This window comes from Capricornis sumatraensis, chromosome 11 (assembly GCF_032405125.1).
Source record: "Capricornis sumatraensis isolate serow.1 chromosome 11, serow.2, whole genome shotgun sequence".
Lineage (NCBI taxonomy): Eukaryota > Metazoa > Chordata > Mammalia > Artiodactyla > Bovidae > Capricornis > Capricornis sumatraensis.
The window spans coordinates 49,477,772-49,498,293 of NC_091079.1; the positions used below are offsets into that span (position 1 = coordinate 49,477,772).

Consider the following 20,522-nt stretch of genomic DNA (forward strand, 5'->3'; position numbering starts at 1 on the left):
CGTCTCTTTCCCATTTATGTCTCTCTCTCATCACAAACTCCTCCAACCCTCATACACGTCCTGAAAAGCCTTCCCCAACCCCAGTTCCTGCATCTCCTGTTCCTATCTTCCTCCCACTTCCTCCTTATTCTACATCACAAATTCCCCAAAGATGAGTCTGGTAAGGCAGAGGAGGTTTCTCTGGGGGGTGAGGGAGGAGAAGAAATGAAACTTGCAAAGTCAGGATCTTTTTAGAGGACAGAAGGAGGTGAAAGATTGGAAGGATTCATGCATTAATAATTCTGTTCTTGTTATAGTAGACTCAAAAGCCAGGCTGATCATCTAAATAAGTCATGCATGCAGAGAGGCTTTGCATGAGCACAGAGCACAGGGATCCTATTCCAGGGAGTGGGATGGAAACCAAACAAGAGAAAAAAGTTCTAAGTGGTGGGTGAAAGGTGTTGCCTAGAGAAATTCCCTGGGCTGCAGGGAATTGTTGCAGATAAGTTCTAATTATCTCTGCCACTGGAGGAAGGAGTCATTAAAGGTCCTGGTAAGGCCTGGACATCACTGGAAGAGGTTCAAAGTGAGAAGAAAATAAGAGTCAGGATAGAGCCTGGGGAGAAGATGGAAGGTGAAAGTCAATGAAGTGTTCTGGTGAGAATCTCTCAGGAGGTGGAAGAGAACCAGGGCTGTGTGCTGTCCTGGAGATTAGGAAGCATTTATTTTTTAAGCAAACAGTGCCAGGTGTCCCATAATCATGGGACATGGGAAAGCAGGGGGTGATCAGTCAGGATGTTGAGGGAGTTTCTGTCTGATGACCTTCAAGTTCTCTGCAAGGGAGTTGGCAAGTTTGATAAGGAATGGAAAACATCCATTGGATTTGGCAATTGGGAGGTCACTGGCAAACTTAGCAAAAGCATTTTTAGTAAAATGATGGAGGCAAAAGGCAAACCGCAGTGTGTTCATAGCTAGGGAAAGATGAGAAACTGGAGGCATGAGGACAATTGGCTGAGGACAGGAGGTGGAGCAACAGCTAGAGGAGTTTGTCCCCTCCTTCTCTCTCCTCTTCCTCTCTCCTTCCCTCTCTTCCTTCCTGATGGGCAAGCCTTGGACTTCTTTATAGGCTCTTGGGTAGGATCTTATGAAAAAAGGTCTACAATTCCAGAAAGGAAATGATAGAGAAGGGGGGTGGGTGAGAACAGATGGAGGGATTCACCTGGAACAAGAGAAGAAGAAGGGATACTCCTACTTCTGAGAGTGGGGGAAGGAAGGAAAGTCAGATATAGGAAGGTTTTAATGGGAAAGCAAGGGGGTGATCAGCCAGGATGTTGAGGGAGTTTCTGTCTGATGACCTTCAAGTTCTCTGCAAGGGAGTTGGCAAGGGCACCTGCTGAGAGTTAGGTGAAGAGACTGGAGCTGGTAGAGGAACATAGCGAGAGGTTTGGAACAGTGAGAATGGGATGGAGACAAGATAACCACAAAGGGCTCAAGTGTGCGGAACCACATGGTGGAGATGCCTAGGATCTTTGAGGTTTTTAGTCTATATTTTTTCCCAGCTGCCCCTGAATGAGGTGCAGAGATGCTATCATGAGATGTATTTAAGGATGCCAGGTGGGTAGTATAGGAAAAACATGCAGCTGTGACTTTCCAATGGAAAAGAAAGTAATGTTTTCACTTGGTGCCATTCATGTCAAGGCCATGGAGGTCTTCTAAAGTGGTTCTTTCAAGTTTGGACAGATAAACTGCAACATCAAGGGGTGCCACTTGGTCTTTGGACCTGGCATTGTGACTGCCCTTATCATGAAAACACTCAAGTGGTAATCAACTTGCCTTTTGCCCTACTCAAGTCATGGGAGACAAAAGAATTCCAGCAGGTCCAATGCTCTTGCCCGTGTGGAAAACCTTCGATATTCTAGGAAGCAGTAGGACAGGGACTTTGGGGGAATATGCTCAGAGTGTCCACACACAAGACCATTTCTTACAATTATTTCAGGAAGGCAGAAATACTTTTTTTAGCAAAGAGATCTGAATTCAGATGAGGGAGGGAAAACATAACAGAGCAAGAGCCAGAATCAACCAATGTGTCCTCTTTTGTCTAAGAAAGTGAACCAAACTCCCAGCAGACAGGAGTCAGAGCATGAGAGGGTCATGGTGGTGAATTGGACACACCCCCAGAAGGTACTGAAGGGATTTAAAAGCAGGGCTGAGGCCATTAAAAAGAATGAAATAAGGCCGTTTGGAGCAATATGGGTGGACCTAGAGAGTGTCATAGTGAAATAAGTCAGACAGAGAAGGAGAAGTATCATATGACATCCCTTATATGTGGAATCTAAAAAGAAATGATACAAATGGATTCACAGAACAAAAAGAGACTCACAGATTTAGCAAATGAACTTACGGTTGCTGGGGGGAAGGGATAGTTAGGGACTTTGGGATGGTCATGTACACACTGTTATATTTAAAATGGAAAATCAGCAAATCAGCTATTGTATAGCACAGGGAACTCTGCTCAATGTTGTGTGCCAGCCTAGATGGGAAGGGAGTTTGAGGGAGAGTGGATACATGTATATGCATGGCTGAGTCCCTTCCTTGTTCACCTGAAACTATTACAACATTGTTAATCAGCTATACTCCAATACAAAATATTTCTAGTGTTAAAAAATAATAAAAATAAAATTAAAAAAAAATAAAAGAGTAAGGCTGAGGCTTCCTGGAAGAAGAAGAAAGTCTACTTGTGGACAGCAGTTTTGTTCTGTCCCCAAACCCCAGGCTAAGCTTCCCTATGGATTTTGGGTTCTCCTAGTCATCTCCCCAAATCATGTAAACCAATTGCAACAAATCTCTTTTCAAAACTGAAGTATAGTTTCAGGTATATAGCATAATGGCTCAGGATTTTTATAGATTCTACTCCATTAAAATGTATTACAAGATAATGGCTATAATTCCCTGCGCCAAACAATATATCCTTATTGCTTATCTATTTTATACATAGCAGTTTGTGTCTCTTAGCCCCATACCCCTAATTTGTCCCGCCCCCTTCTTTCTCTCCACTGGTAACCACTAGCTTTTTCTCTATCTGAGAGTCTGTTTTGTGTATACATTCGTTTGTATTATTTTTTAGATTTTAAATGTAAGTGATATCATAGTGTATTGGGCTTCCCTGGTGGCTCAGAGGTTAAAGCATCTGCCTGGAATGCAGGAGACCCGGGTTCGATCCCTGGGTTGGGAAGATCCCCTGGAGAAGGAAATGGCAACCCACTCCAGTACTCTTGCCTGGAGAATCCCATGGAGGGAGGAGCCTGGTAGGCTATAGTCCATGGGGTCACAAGGAGTCGGACACGGCTCAGTGACTTCACTTCACTTTCACTTGTCTTTCTCTGTCTGATTTATTTTACTCAGTGTAATATTCTTCGGGTCAATGCACATGGGTACAAATGGCAGAAATTCATTCTTTTTTATGGCTGAGTAACAGTCCATTATATATGTATATGTGTGTGTGCGCATGTGTGTATATATATATGTATATGCCACATCTTTATCCATTCATCTGTTCATAGTCATTTGAGTTGCTTCCTTATTTTGGGTACCGAAAATAATGCTGCTCTGAACACTGGGGTACATGTATCTTTTCAAATGAGTGTTTTCATTTTCTTTGGATATATACCCAGGAGTGGAATTGATGGATCATATGGTAGCTCTAGTTTTAGTTTTTTGAGGAAACTTCATAATGTTTTCCACAGTGGCTGCATCAATCTACATGCCCAGCAACCATGTGCTAGGGTTCCCTTTTCTCCACATGCTCACCAACATTTGTTATGTGTATACTTTTTGATGACAGTCATTCTGACAAGTGTAAGGTGGTATCTCATTGTTTTGATTTGCATTTCTCTAATAAACATATTTCTTGATATCTGTCTCCTTCTGGTTTTGTTCCTCAGGAGGAACTCTGGCTGATCCAGTGTCTCCTTCAGCTGGGTTGTGAAGATTAAATGAAGTAATGTGTTAATATCTAAGAAGGATCTGATACAGTTCCAGGAACAATAAAAAGGGTTTGAAAAATGGTTGATATTACGATGACTTGGAAAACACAAAGTTGAATCTAACCAACTCCTAACTTGACTCTTCACCCAATAACTTGGTCCAGAACTGTAGTTACTGGTCTGGCTTCTATTGCTAATTCAAGGTAACCTTGAGCAAGCCACAGCCTCTAAGGACCCTGGTTTCCTTTCTGTGAACTGTGGACCGAAAGATTTTTGTACGAACTATTTCAGCTTTAATATTCTTTGGGTTAGGTTGGACTCAATTCATTAGATTTTTATTAGGTCGCTCTACTTCCTCCAGCCACCAGACAAGATCTTTTTCATTGCTGTTACATTTAAGGCTGCTTCAGTACAAATGACCCTCTAATTACTGAGTGGTTTATGGACTGAGAATGCAAACTAAGTTTAATATTAACCTGAGCAAAGCATTTCTGTTATTTTAGCCTGTGATTATACAGCTCCTGTTTTGCCCCAGAATTTAGGCCATAGGGGATGTAAAAAAGCATTCAATTTGGCCCTTGTTATGAAGGAGCATAGCGAGACACCTAAAAATCAGATACATACTGTGAGAGAGAGTATATAGTCAGGTCTGAGTACCACAGGTTTTGAGAGAAAGGGGATGATAAGATCACTCTGATCTGGAATGGTCAGAAAGGCTTAAAGAGGCAGGGATTTAGACAGATGAAATGTCTATGAAAGAGATAAGAAGTTAAATCTCCCTCTCTTGTTTTGTGTCATGTATTCCAAAATTGAACGTGTGAAGTTTGAGGAGCTCTTCATATTGTTGTTTGCCTTTGTTGGCACAGGTGATGGAAAGATGGTTGCTTCATAACTTTAGGCTTTCTCTCCTACTCTCCCTGGTGCGTCCTGTGCAAGAACGATTGGGCAGTGGGTGCAACACCCCACATGAATTATCTGTAGACCCCATGGCAACCCCATCATCCATGTATTCGTTTGGTCACTAAGTTGTGTCCGACATTTTGTGACCCCATGGACTTCAGCACGCCAGGCTTCCCTGTCCATCACCAACTCCTGGAGCTTGCTCAAACTCATATCCATCGAGTCAGTGATGCCATCCAACCATCTCATCCGCTGTTGCCCTATTCTCCTCCTGTCCTCGGTCTTTCCCAGCATCAGGGTCTTTTCCAATGAGTCGACTCTTTGCATCAGGTGGGCAATGTATTTGGGGATCCGCTACAGGAGATTGTTCAGTTAAAGTGGGGTCCATGCTTCTCTTGTTCACTGCATAAATATTTATGGACTGAATCACTAAAATCATTACTCTCTAGAATAAAGGGACATAAAAGGGAAAGGTTCCCCATACGAAACTTTCAGTGGAATTCACTCAGTCCGTCAGTTCAGTCGCAGTCGTGTCCAACTCTTTGCAACTCCATGAATCGCAGCACGCCAGGCCTCCCGGTCCATCACCAACTCCCGGAGTTCACTCAGACTTGCATCCTCGAGGCAGTGATGCCATCCAGCCATCTCATCCTCTGTCATCCCCTTCTCCTCCTGCCCCCAATCCCTCCCAGCATCAGAGTCTTTTCCAATGAGTCAACTCTTCACTTGGGTGGCCAAAGTACTGGAGTTTCAGCTTTAGCATCATTCCTTCCAAAGAAATCCCAGGGCTGATCTCCTTCAGAATAGACTGGTTGGATCTCCTTGCAGTCCAAGGGACTCTAAAGAGTCTTCTCCAACAACACAGTTCAAAAGCATCAAGTCTTCGGCACTCAACCTTCTTCACAGTCCAACTCTCACATCCATACATGACTACTGGAAAAACCATAGCCTTACTAGACGGACCTTTGTTGGCAAAGTAATGTCTCTGCTTTTGAATATGCTGTCTAGGTTGGTCATAACTTTCCTTCCAAGGAGTAAGCGTCTTTTAATTTCATGGCTGCAATCACCATCTGCAGTGATTTTGGAGCCCAAAAAATAAAGTCTGACACTATTTCCACTGTTTCCCCATCTATTTTCCATGAAGTGATGGGACCAGATGCCATGATCTTCGTTTTCTGAATGTTGAGCTTTAAGCCAACTTTTTCACTCTCCTCTTTCACTTTCATCAAGAGGCTTTGAGTTCCTCTTCACTTTCTGCCATAAGGGTGGTGTCATCTGCATATCTGAGGTTATTGATATTTCTCCCAGCAATCTTGATTCCAGCTTGTTTCTCCCAGTCCAGCGTTTCTCATGATGTACTCTGCAAATAAGTTACATAAGCAGGGTGACAATATACAGCCTTGATGTACTCCTTTTCCTATTTGGAACCAGTCTGTTGTTCCATGTCCAGTTCTAACTGTTGCTTCCTGACCTGTGTACAGATTTCTCAAGAGGCAGGCCAGGTGGTCTGGAATTCCCATCTCTTTCAGAATTTTCCACAGTTTATTGTGGTCCACACAGTCAAAGGCTTTGGCATGGTCAATAAAGCAGAAATAGATGTTTTTCTGGAACTCTCTTGCTTGTTCCATGATCCAGAGGATGTTGCCAATTTGACCTCTGGTTCCTCTGCCTATTCTAAAACCAGCTTGAACATCAGGAAGTTCACGGTTCACGTATTGCTGAAGCCTGGCTTGGAGAATTTTGAGCAATACTTTACTAGCGTGTGAGATGAGTGCAATTGTGCGGTAGTTTGAGCATTCTTTGGCATTGCCTTTCTTTGGGACTGGAATGAAAACTGACCTTTTCCAGTCCTGTGGCCACTGCTGAGTTTTCCAAATTTGCTGGCATATTGAGTGCAGCACTTTCACAGCATCATCTTTCAGGATTTGAAATAGCTCTACTGGAATTCCATCGCCTCCACTAGCTTTGTTCGTAGTGATGCTTTCTAAGGCCCAGTTGACTTCACATTCCAAGATGTCTGGTTCTAGATGAGTGATCACACCATCGTGATTATCTGGGTTGTGAAGATCTTTTTTGTACAGTTCTTCTGTGTATTCTTGCCATCTCTTCTTAATATCTTCTGCTTCTGGTAGGTCCAGACCATTTCTGTCCTTTATCGAGCCCATCTTTGTATGAAATGCTCCCTTGATATCTCTAATTTTCTTGAAGAGATCTCTAGTCTTTCCCATTCTGTTGTTTTCCTCTATTTCTTTGCATTGATCGCTGAAGAAGGCTTTCTTATCTCTTCTTGCTATTCTTTGGAACTCTGCTTTCAGATGCTTATATCAGTGGCATTAAAACTCTAAAAATAGTGATTCTTATATTTTGGAATTTCTTTGATTTTCAGTGTCAGAGTAATCTGGATTCCTGCTCTCCCTCCCTGCAAAATGTTGCTTAGACCCTACTGGCAGGGTTTCTTATCCCAAGAGCCATTGACAGAACTACTGCCAAAAGTTTACTGGACCTGAACAAGAAAATCAGTGGGTGTGGATGGAAGAAAACTTATGCTTGAATGACAAGCAAACATCAGAAGAATTAATTTTACAAGCTCACCTTTGAGATCAGATAAAGGCAGCTTGCCATTATTCACTTTTTATCAGCTTAATAAATACCTCTTAGGAACACTGACAGTCATCTTTAATGGGCAGAAACAAAGAAGCCTCATTAACAGTTAAATTTAAACTATTCACTAATCTTAGTTTACTGTCTCTTTCATGATGATCTTTTGCTAAATGAGTCTTTAAAAAAGTACTTTGATGATGTATGTAAACAAGCCAGAAATTCTCAAGACTGTGGTCTAATGAAAAGAAATAAACAGGGTTTACAAAATAATTCAGATCACTGAATAGAGGCAGTGTTTGGGGTGTAAATACAGATTTCTACAAACAAGAATATTCATATAAGGATGGCTATAGAGACTGGAAGTGGAAAAAACATCCTCTGGATTCAGAAATGTCCCCTAGTCATTTGCAAAGTAATTCAGTCCATAGGTTATGAGGGGCTTCCTAGGTGGCACTCGTGGTAAAGAACCCACCAGCCATGCAGGAGACACAAGAAATGTAGATTCAATCTCTGGATTAGAAGATCCCCTGAAGGAGGAAATGGCAACTCAACTCCAGTATTCTTGCCTAGAGAATCCCACGGACAGAGGAGCCTGGTGGGCTACAGTCCATGGGGTCTTAAAGAGTCAGATACAACTGAGCGACTTAGCATGCACGCATAGGTTATGAACATTTATAGTCCAACAGATTTTTGCAAATGTTTACTGACCTCTGACTATCTGCAACGGATTGTTCTCAAAACATACTGCATCCAATCAATGCAATTAGTCATTACATTTTTACCGAGGGCTGGCCTATGAATCATCCAGGTACTGTAGTGTTCATCAGCTGTTCTCACCTGTCTAGCCTCTATGTATTCCCCCCGTTCTTCTGTTAACAACATCTGAATTTTCCCATTGGATACTATGTGTTTCTATGGGATTGATCCCACTCTCACAGCTCTAGGGGTATTCAGGTGATCACGACCTGCTCAGCTGTCCTTTGGCCACAGTGATTGAATTAGAGACAAACTGGGTGATACAAGCAGGCTAATGAGACTTCTGGAAAACTTGTGCAAGAAGCTTTCTTTCCACAGATTGAAAGCTGTAAGGGTGTTGAGCTGAGACCCTGCCCAGAAAGACACCAACAGAGATGAAGGAGACCAAGTGCTGTTAGTTTTCTTCCACTTGCCCCTAGCTCTCTCTCCTCTCCACCAGCTGACTAAATGGACTCTGTCCAGCTCTCTTCCCCTCTGGCTTCAGGGTGGGAGTGTGGCCAGGAGAGCAGAGATTAGGTTATTTATTTCCCAGTCTCTTTATGTAGGATCCTCTCAGGTTGGCTATCTCTACTGAAGGCTATGGCCCTGTCAAGGGACCTGTTCCTACAGCTTAGTGGCTTCAGGTTCCAGTATCTGTACTTGCTTCACTCTTGTAGACCCAGGGATGTAACGAAGTCCCACTGTTAATTGTTACTTGCTCGGCTACTTCAATATACCTTGTGATTAAATACCCTTTTTTTCTTTCTTGCTCAATTTCATTTTCAAAGATTCAAATCTTTCCAATTTTTTAAAACACGTTTTGTACCAAAAAAGGAATCAATACTTTTCATTCCACTCTTGTTAATGTGAGTCAAAGCCTTCTGAACTGTGGTCATTTTGCTATTTTTCTTTAGAATCTTCAAAACTTTCAGTTTAGTTCAGTTCAGTTGCTCAGTCATGTCCAACTCTTTGCAACCCCATGGACTGCAGCATGCCAGGCTTCCCTGTCCATCACCAACTCCTGGAGCTTACTCAAACTCATGTCCATCGAGTTGGTGATGCCATCCAACCATCTCATCCTCTGTCATTCCCTTCTCCTCCTGCCTTCAGTCTTTCCAAGCATCAGGGTCTTTTCCAATGAGTCAGTTCTTCCCATCAGGTGGCAAAAATACTGGAGTTTCAGCTTCAGCATCAGTCCTTCCAATGAATATTCAGGACTGATTTCCTTTAGGATGGACTGGTTGGATCTCCTTGCAGTCCAAGGGACTCTCAAGTCTTCTCCAATACCACAGTTCAAAAGCATCAATTCTTCGGCGCTCAGCTTTCTTCACAGTCCAACTCTCACATCCATACAGGACTACTAAAAAAACCATAGCTTTGACTAGACGGACCTTTGTTGGCAAAGTAATGTCTCTGCTTTTGAATATGCTATCTAGGTTGGTCATAGCTTTTCTTTCAAGGAGCAAGCGTCTTTTAATTTCATGGCTGCAATCACCATCTGCAGTGATTTTGGAGCCCAAGAAAATGGTCTCTCACTGTTTCCACTATTTCCCCATCTATTTGCCATGAAGTGATGGGACCAGATGCCATGATCTTAGTTTTTTGAATGTTGAGTTTTAAGTCAATTTTTTCACTCTCCTCTTTCACTTTCATTAAGAGGCTCCTTAGTTCTTCTTCACTTTCTGCCATAAGGGTGGTGTCATCTGCATATCTGAGGTTATTTATCAATAACCCGACAATTCTTCTGACAATCTTGATTCCAGCTTGTGCTTCCTCCAGCCCAGCATTTCTCATGATGTACTCTGCATAGAAGTTAAATAAGCAGGGTGACAATATGCAGCCTTGACATACTCCTTTGCTGAGTTGGAACCAGTCTGTTGTTCTACATCCAGTTCTAACTGTTGCTTCTTGACCTGCATACAAATTTCTCAGGGGGCAGGTAAGGGGGCCTGGTATTCCCATGTTTTTAAGAATTTTCCACAGTTTGTTGTGATCCACACAGTCAAAGGCTTTGGTGTAGTCAATAAAGCAGAAGTAGATGTTTTTCTGGAACTCTCTTGCTTTTTTGATGATCCAACGAATGTCGGCAATTTGACCTCTGGTTCCTCTGTCTTTTCTAAATCCAGCTGGAACATCTGGAATTTCATAGTTCACATACTGTTGAAGCCTGGCTTGGAGAATTTTGAGCATTACTTTGCTAGCATGTGAGATGAGTGCATTTTTGCGGTAGTTTTAACATTGTTTGGCATTGCCTTTCTTTGGGGTTGGAATTCAAATCTTTAGAGTTAAACTTAGTGTAATCTTCTTTTGTTTCTACGGTTCATCTGATAACTTTACTTTCTGTGGGGTCCAGATCACTTTGCTTTCTGTCAGAGATGGGGTGTCAGAATCATTGACAGTGGCAGAGATAGAGAGTCAGGAGAAGAAAGAGGCTGCAGCCCTGTCCAGTGGATAAAACCTGATTGGATGGAGCCATGTATTTCCTGCCAGAATCCTAACCAATCAAAGGATGTTATCTGAGTTCTGGATTCAGACGTACTTAAAGTTAGTGACACTTTTGACTTCTCAGTTGCTTGAGCCCTTTTTCCTAAAAACTGTTTGAATTGGGTTTTCTGCTGATTATAACAGAGAGTGCTAATACAATTTGTTAGATTCTTTTCATTGTATAGACTTATTCAGGACTCTGTAAAAAAAAAAAAAAAGGGAGGCGGCATTGGTATGGACTGAATTGGGTCTCCTCGCATTTATATGTTGAAGTTCAAACCCCAATACCTCAGAATGTGACTGCATTTGGATACAGATCTTTAAAGGGGTAGGTAGGTTAAAATGAAGTCATTACATGAGGCCCAATTCAATCTGACTGGTATCCTGATAAGAAGAGATCAGGACACATACATGCACAGAGGGAGAGTTCTGGGAGATACAGGGAGAAGACAGTCATCTATGAGCCGAGGAGAGACCAAACTTGCCAACACTTTGCTCTGAGACTTCTAGCCTCCGGAATTGAGACAATATAAATATCTGCTGTTTAAGCCACTCAGTCTGTGGTGCTTTCTTATAGCACCCCTAGCAAACTAACACAGGCACCTGTAAACTAGAATGAGGCAGGACGTTTCTAGAGGCCAGTGGCTCTCTCCACCTCTCTGAGCCAACATGGTCTCTTAGCTAAGATATCTGTGTCCCTCTGTAAACTGGTTCCATTTACCTTTATCACTCACTGGCCAATCTTTCCATATTTTCAACCATCCAGAGGAACCTAAATTAACTGGATTGACTAACTACCATTGAGGGTTTCTCTGGTGCCTCAGTGGTAAAGAATCTGCCTGCAATGCAGGAGATGCAGGTTCTATCCCTGGGTGGGGAAGATGCCCTGGAGAAAGAAATGGCAACCCACTCCAGTATTCTTGCCTGGAGAATCCCATGGACAGAGGAGCCTGGTGGGCTGCAGTCCATGGGGTCTCAAAAGAGTCAGACCTGACCTAGCAACTAAACAACAACTACCACTGATACTACTGGGATAAGACCTTTGCAGTGACCCATATATCATCTATCCTCATCTGGTTCTGCCAGGAGCTGCCATGTGTAGGGGACAAGTACACGTTGGTTTCCCACACAGAAAGTGGTGGGAAGGTCAGTTTCAGGGAGAAAGAGAAGCTGGATATAGCTGGTATTTGACAAGGCTAGAATCTGGTCTCCTGGACTACTGGCATTAACAATTATAGGAAAACATCAATACGAACACACACTGCTTAGATTTGGCTTCAGTTTTTACTGTAATAGCCAATTCCTCATTTTGTTTACTCACAAGACTCACTTTCTTGACTGTCAGCTTTATAAGATACCCAAGAATCCTTATTTAATAACCATGCTGCTTTGCTTGAGCTAGTTTGATGTGTTTATGACTTGAAGATTAAAAAAAAAAAGACTTGATTAAAATAATTTCCAAAGAGAACAGTAATTCTGTCTGGGTAAGAGGGATCTGTTAAAGAGTAAATGTGACTTTTACAGATCCTGACAGCCTATCAACTCTGTGACTATGCCTGGGTCCCTTCGCTGCTCTATACAAGAACAGGAAACGATACTGAAGGACAGCTCCCACCTCCTAGTCATGCTGCTGGAGAATCATAAGGTATCTCATGAGGAAAAGACCCTGATGCTGAGAAAGATTAAGGCAGGAGGAGAAGGGGACGACAGAGGATGAGATGGTTGGATGGCATCACTGACTCAATGGACATGAGTTTGAGCAAACTTCAGGAGTTGGTGATGGACAGGGAAGGCTGGCATGCTGCAGTCCATGGGGTTGCAAAGAGTTAGACACATCTGAGTGACTGAACAGAACTGAACTGACCTCATGAGGCCGTCTACACCCACCTCAGACAGGAACCATTTTCTTCTAGTTTCTGGATGCCTGAAGAAGAGAATTTTTCCCAATTTCCTGAGAGGCTATCTTTTCCCCCTTCTCCACCAGCTTCCCAGCAGCTGTCTTTACTCACTTCCTGACACCACAGGGACAGAATCAAAGGGCCGCAGACTTCAGTTTCACAATTTGTGGAGCCGACACCATGTGTCTGGCAGCGTGATCACATTTCTGTCAGTAGTCATTTCCCTCTCTGGGGAGGTCAGAAGTGCTGTATGGGGGCTGGGTGGGGAGTAGGGAAAGCTTTCGGGGCACTCAGGCTCTCAGCACCCCCTTTGCTGCCCAAGAGACCCACCCAGTGGAAAGTACACCATTCCTTTGTATCCAGGAGCCAAGGTGTGGGAGTCTGAGAGGATGAGAGAAACTTGACCCTTTACCAAAGCCCAGTATTCTGGGACCAGCTGGTGGGGGTGGGGGCGAGCACACACGCAAAGCTATGTTTTATTTACAAGAGACAAAAGGTAAAAACCTTGGGAGACTTATGCCAAGAGAGCCACAGATGAAATTTCCACCCTAGAAAGATTACTCTGGATTACTTTGAACGGAGAGTAGTTTGGAGATGGGCAGGCTGGAGAAAGGGCCAGGGTTAAAGGTTGTTGTAGGAAGCCATGCTAGAGGTGATGATGACCCCAAAGAACTGCAGTCCATGGGATTGAAGAGAGGAAGGCCCTGAGAAAAATGTAGCTATTCCAAGTGTGGCTAGGTCTGCTGTCCAATATCCCAGGAGGAGTGTGTATGCTGAAGTACATCAGTGGGGCCAGGATCCTTGGCTTTGGTATGAAAGGATGGGAGATCAAACCAGTCAATCCTGAAGGAAATCAACCCTGAGTATTCATTGGAAGGACTGATACTGAAGCTCCAATACTTTGGACACCTGATGCAAAAAGCCACCTCTTTGGAAAAGACCCTGATGCTGGGAAAGATGGAAGGCAAAGGAGAAAGGGATGACAGAGGATGAGATGGTTGGATGGCATCACTGACTCAATGGACACGAGTTTGAGCAAACTCCAGGAGACAGTGGAGAATAGGCAAGCCTGGCATGCTGCAGTCCATGGGGTTACAAAGAGTTGGACATGACTGAACGACTGAACTGAACTGATATATACAAAAAATTTTCCTAACTATATTTTTACCCCTCCCTTTCCTGCTCCCCTCCATTTTAGGGATCATCTGAATGATGAATTCTGGAGGCCAGACTTGTGTCTGGTGAGGTAAAATGTATTATTGGTATGTAAGGATTTGCTTTCTCCTCTCCAATACTTTGGCCACATGATGCGAACAGCTGACTCATTGGAAAAGTCCCTGATGCTGGGAAAGATTGAAGACAGGAGGAGAAGGTGGGTGACAGAGGATGAAATGGTTGGATGGCATCATCAACTCAATGGACCTGAGTTCGAGCAAACTCCAGGAGACAGTGAAGGACAGGGAACCCTGGTGTGCTATAGTCCACGGGGTTGCAAACACACTTAAAACATAATAATTAAAATAGAATGTTTTCCTTCGGACATGACTGAGCAACTGTACAAAAACAACTCCTCTCTCCATTGATGTTAGGTCTGACAGTGTGATTTATTTTGGTCAATAAAATGTGAGCAAAGGCTTAAATTCTGCATATATGGCTTGGTTCAGCCTTTTGAACTCCTGTTCTTTGCCATGTAAAGAGCCCTCTCCTGCCTGGGTCCTAGATAAGCACAGAGAAGCAGATCTGAACAATCTGCAGGCTGAGGGCAACCAAGCCAAAGACCCATGAGCCAGAGGCCTTTGTTTTAGAAATCACGGACCTCTGGGGGATATTTACTACACAGCATTATTGCAGTAAAAACTGACTAACACAGAAATTAGTCCTTAAAAATGTGAAGCTACTGAGATGAAAACTGGAAATATAGGGGATAAACAAGTAAATAATAACAGGTTAAAAAAAAAAACAAAAAACCTAAAATAGGTGTCTTTGGTCTTGAAACTGAACCAGGAAGCAAGAAAGTATTGGATACTGGAAAAATGATGACCCATCTTATGAGGCAGTAAATATTTGGTAAAACTGTTAACCAAGATAACTTGAAGATAGAAAGTATATCTCATGAATGAATGGTTTTGGGCTGAAGAGATTTCAAGAGACTGTTACTAGCATGAGTTGGTTGCTTCTTTTGCTAAGTCAGTTTCAGGAAGAAACTGACCTGCCTGCAACCAGGAATGAAAGAATGAAGAGTGACTCCATAAATTTCAAAACTTGCAACTTTGAAAACAGAACTGTTTCTCATTTTCCAATAGAACAAGAAAAACTGAGAAATGTTTAAAGTCACAAAGCCTTGTTGAGATGCTAATAAAGACCCAGTTTCATGACAAAGATAAAACAAAAACTCACCAGGATACTCTCTGTAAAACCTCTGAATGGATTAAGGCGGCCCCCAATAAATTCTTTCATCTGAACAAAAGAGCTCATAAGAAAGAAATGAGGAGTAGGTTTCACAAATTTGATAAACTATCTGTAGCTAATTCTAGAGAGAAGGAGGCTTGAAAACGATGTGGATGTGGCTGCTGCCCATGGAGCTGACTCAACTCACACACTCACGGAGTTTTAATAGGCTTCAAGAGAGATTTAAGTGAAAAAGCAGACTTGCCTGGATTAAAAAAGACTGTGACATTTTTTCCCCTTAAATGATACTATGACTTTCTGAGCAATAATAAAAGATCTTTAGTTCAGTTCAGTTCAGTTCATTCGCTCAGTCGTGTCTGACTCTTTGTGACCCCATGAATCGCAGAGGCCTCCCTGATCATCATTAACTCCCGGAATTCACTCAGACTCATGTCCATCGAGTCAGTGATGCCATTCAGCCATCTCATCCTCTGTCGTCCCCTTCTCCTCCTGCCCCCAATCCCTCCCAGCATCAGAGTCTTTTCCAATGAGTCAACTCTTTGCATGAGGTGGCCAAAGTACTGGAGCTTCAGCTTTAGCATCATTCCTTCCAAAGAAATCCCAGGGCTAATCTCCTTCAGAATGGACTGGTTGGATTTCCTTGCAGTCCAAGGGACCCTCAAGAGTCTTCTCCAACAACACAGTTCTAAAGCATCAAGTCTTCGGCACTCAACCTTCTTCACAGTCCAACTCTCACATCCATAAATGACCACTGGAAAAACCATACCCTTACTAGACGGACCTTTGTTGGCAAAGTAATGTCTCTGCTTTTCAATGTGCTATCTAGGTTGGTCATAACTTTCTTTCCAAGGAGTAAGCGTCTTTTAATTTCATGGCTGCAATCACCATCTGCAGTGATTTTGGAGCCCAAAAAATAAAGTCTGACACTATTTCCACTGTTTCCCCATCTATTTCCCATGAAGTGATGGGACCAGATGCCATGATCTTCATTTTCTGAATGTTGAGCTTTAAGCCAACATTTTCACTCTCCTCTTTCACTTTCATCAAGAGGCTTTTGAGTTCCTCTTCACTTTCTGCCATAAGGGTGGTGTCATCTGCATATCTGAGGTTATTGATATTTCTCCCAGCAATCTTGATTCCAGCTTGTGCTTCATTCAGCCCAGCATTTCTCATTATGTAGTCTGCATAGAAGTTAAATAAGCAGGGTGACAATATACAGCCTTGATGTACTCCTTTTCCTATTTGGAACCAGTCTGTTGTTCCATCTCCAGTTCTAACTGTTGTTTCCTGACCTGCATGCAAATTTCTCAAGAGGCAGGTCAGGTGGTCTGGTATTCCCATCTCTTTCAGAATTTTCCACAGTTTATTGTGGTCCACACAGTCAAAGGCTTTGGCATAGTCAATAAAGCAGAAATAGATGTTTTTCTGGACTCTCTTGCTTGTTCCATGATCCAGCGGATGTTGCCAATTTGATCTCTGATTCCTCTGCCTTTTCTAAAACAAGCTTGAACATCTGGAAGTTCACAGTTCACGTATTGCTGAAGCCTGGCTTGGAGAATTTTGAGCATTACTTTACTAGCGTGTGAGATGAGTGCAACTGTGCGGTAGTTTGATCATTCTTTGGCATTGCCTTTCTTTGGGATTGGAATGAAAATGGACCTTTCCACTCCTGTGGCCACTGCTGAGTTTCCCAAATTTGCTGGCATATCCAGTACAGCACTTTCACAGCATCATCTTTCAGGATTTGAAATAGCTCCACTGGAATTCCATCACTTCCACTAGCTTTGTTCATAGTGATGTTTTCTAAGGCCCACTTGACTTCACATTCCAGGATGTCTGGCTCTAGGTGAGTGATCACACCATTGTGGTTATCTTGGTTGTGAAGATTTCTTTTTGTACAGTTTTTCTGTGTATTCTTGCCACCTCTTCTTAATATCTTCTGCTTCTGTTAGGTCCATCCCATTTCTGTCCTTTATCAAGCCCATCTTTGCATGAAATGTTCCCTTGGTATCTCTAATTTTCTTGAAGAGATATCTAGTCTTTCCCATTCTGTTGTTTTCCTCTATTTCTTTGCACTGATTGCTGAGGAAGGCTTTCTTATCTCTTCTCGCTATTCTTTGGAACTCTGCATTCAGATGCTTATATCTTTCCTTTTCTCCTTTGCTTTTCACTTCTCTTCTTTTCACAGCTATTTGTAAGGCCTCCCCAGACAGCCATTTTGCTTGTTTGCATTTCTTTTCCATGGGGATGGTCTTGATCCCTGTCTCCTGTACAATGTCACAAACCTCCGTCCATAGTTCATCAGGCACTCTATCTATCAGATCTAGTCCCTTAAATCTATTTCTCATTTCCACTGTATAATCATAAGGGATTTGATTTAGGTCATACCTGAATGGTCTAGTGGTTTTCCCTACTTTCTTCAATTTGAGTCTGAATTTGGTAATTAGGAGTTCATGATCTGAGCCACAGTCAGCTCCCAGTCTTGTTTTTGTCGACTGTATAGAGCTTCTCCATCTTTGGCTACAAAGAACAGAATCAATCTCATTTCAGTGTTGACCATCCAGTGATATCCATGCATACAGTCTTCCCTTGTGTTGTTGGAAGAGGGTGTTTGCTATGACCAGTGCATTTTCTTGGCAAAACTCTATTAGCCTTTGCCCTGCTTCATTCCGTATTCCAAGGCCAAATTTGCCTGTTACTCCAGGTATTTCTTGACTTCCTACTTTTGCATTCCGGTCCCCTATAATGAAAAGGACATCTTTTTTGAGTGTTAGTTCTAAAAGGTCTTGTAGGTCTTCATAGAACTGTTCAAATTCAGCTTCTTTATCATTACTGGTTGGGCATAGACTTGGATTACTGTGATATTGAATGGTTCACCTTGGAAACGAACAGAGATCATTCTGTCGTTTTTGAGATTGCATCCAAGTACTGCATTTCAGACTCTTTTGTTGACCATAATGGCTACTCCATTTCTTCTGAGGGATTCCTGCCCACAGTACTAGATATAATGGTCATCTGAGTTAAATTCACCCATTCCAGTCCATTTTAGTTCGCTGATTCCTAGAATGTCGACGTTCACTCTTGCCATCTCTTGTTTGACCACTTCCAATTTGCCTTGATTCATGGACCTGACATTCCAGGTTCCTATGCAATATTGCTCTTTACATCATCAGACCTTGCTTCTATTACCAGTCACATCCACAACTGGGTATTGATTTTGCTTTGGCTCCATCCCTTCATTCTTTCTAGAGTTATTTCTCCTCTGATCTCCAGTAGCATATTGGGTACCTACTGACCTGGGGAGTTCCTCTTTCAGTATCCTATCATTTTGCCTTTTCATACTGTTCATGGGGTTTCAAGGTAAGAATACTGAAGTGGTTTGCCATTCCCTTCTCCAGTGGACCACACTCTGTCAGACCTCTCCACCATGACCTGCCCGTCTTAGGTGGCCTCACGGGCATGGCATGGCTTAGTTTCATTGAGTTAGACAAGGCTGTGGTCCTAGTGTGATTAGATTGACTAATTTCCTGTGAGTATGGTTTCAGTGTGTCTGCCCTCTGATGCCCTCTTGCAACACTAACCATCTTACTTGGGTTTCTCTTACCTTGAATGTAGAGATAATAATAACATATCACATAGGTTAATTAATTATGAAAAATGGACCATATTAATGTAAGATATTACCACATAGGAGAAACATGGTGTTGAGTAAATGGGAACTCTGTGTACTAGCTCAGCAACTTTGGTGTAAATCTAAAACTATTCTCAGTTGGGCTTCCCAGATGGTGCCAATGGTAAAGAATCCGCCTGCCAATGCAGGAGATGAAAGAAATGCAGGTTCAATCCCTGGGTTGGGAAGATCCCCTGGAGGAGGGCATGGCAACCCACTCTAGTATTCTTGCCTGGAGAACTTCATGGACAGAGGAGCCTGGTGGGCTACAGTCCATGGGGCTGCAAAGAGTCAGACATGACTGAGAACACACATACTTATATTCTTGGTTAAGATTTGATTTTTTTTAAAAAGACCTTAGAGTCTTCAACATTCTACAGGCAAAGAGTAGGAAGAAGAAGCTGCTCAGCTGCCAGGGAGGATACATACTTGTTCAGATATGACCAAAAAGGATGATGGAAAACTACTCCCAGAAGGTAGAGCCAATAGCCATGAGAACAATGGGGAGAAGCATTAATTCCCAGGGAACAGAGCTGGAGCCTGATCCAGGAACAATCCCCACATTCAGGTTGGGAGCTTGGCAACGTATGTCCAGTGAGATTTTAGAATTGTTACATACTGGTGACTGCTTCCTCTTCTGCAATGGGCAATCAATTTTGGTAGTCTGTCTCTGTTCCACTATGATATGTGAAGAATTGATGCTTTTGAACTGTGTTGTTGGAGAAGACTCTTGAGAGTCCTTTGGACTGCAAGGAGAGCCAACCAGTCCATCCTAAAGGAGATCAGTCCTGGGTGTTCTTTGGAAGGAATGGTGCTAAAGCTGAAACTCCAGTACTTTGGCCACCTCATGTGAAGAGTTGACTCATTAGAAAAGACTCTGATGCTGGGAGGGATTGGGGGCAGGAGGAGAAGGGGACGACAGGATGAGATGGCTGGATGGCATCACTGAGTCAATCGACGTGAGTTTGAGTGAACTCCAGGAGTTGGTGATGGTCAGGGAGGCCTGGCGTGCTGCGATTCATGGGGTCACAAAGAGTCAGATATGACTGAGTGACTGAACTGAACTGAACTGAACCCCAAAGAATCTAGGATCATAGTATCCCAGAATGAATGCCCATGGAACATACCTGAACCTGACTCACAGCTCAGAGCATCACTGCCACAGCTGCTCAGCCAACCTGTAGGCAAGATGTAAAAATTTTGTTATTGCAAACTACTGAGAATTTTTTTGTACACAGCAAAAGCTGATCAGGGCTTCCCTGGTGGCTCATATGGTTAAAAAACTGCCTGCAATGGAGAACACCGGGGTTCCATCCCTTGGTCTTGGTCAGGAAGATCCGCTGGAGGAGGGAATGGCTACCCACATCAGTATTCTTGGGGCTTCCCTAGTGGCTCAGATGGTAAAGAATCTCCCTGCAATGCGAGGACCCAGGTTCGATCCCTGGGTTGGGAAGATCCCCTGGAGGAGGGCATGGCAACCCACTCCAGTATTCTTGCCTGGAGAATCCCATGGATGGAGGAGCCTAGCAGGCTACAGTCCATGGGGTCGCAAAGAGTCAGACATGACTAAGTGGCTGAGCACAGCATGGCAGCAAAGATGAGACAGTAGGTGGAGGAGGAAGTTGGAGTGACCCTCTAGATAATGATCAGCTCTATTTCCAAAATCAGGTTAGAGTTCCAAATATCACACCCACAACACATACCAGAAATGTTCTCAAATGACTAATGTCCAGAATTTTACATCAAAGTTTAAAGACTAGTGATAATATTAAAACTCAGACAATAATTATAGTCCCAAATAAGGTCCTGTTATTAAAAAATTCCTTGTGAATGAGCTTGAGGTATAGAATGCCAAGGAATATT

The 20,522-nt window shown here is 42.9% G+C and overlaps 1 non-coding gene across 1 annotated transcript; it reads left to right on the forward strand.

Annotated features, from left to right (window-relative positions):
- The first annotated feature begins 3,139 nt into the window (after positions 1-3,139).
- TRNAS-GGA (transfer RNA serine (anticodon GGA)) lies at positions 3,140-3,211 on the forward strand. Its single transcript has one exon. It is a non-coding gene; the product is annotated as a tRNA-Ser (tRNA).
- The last annotated feature ends 17,311 nt before the right edge of the window (positions 3,212-20,522 follow it).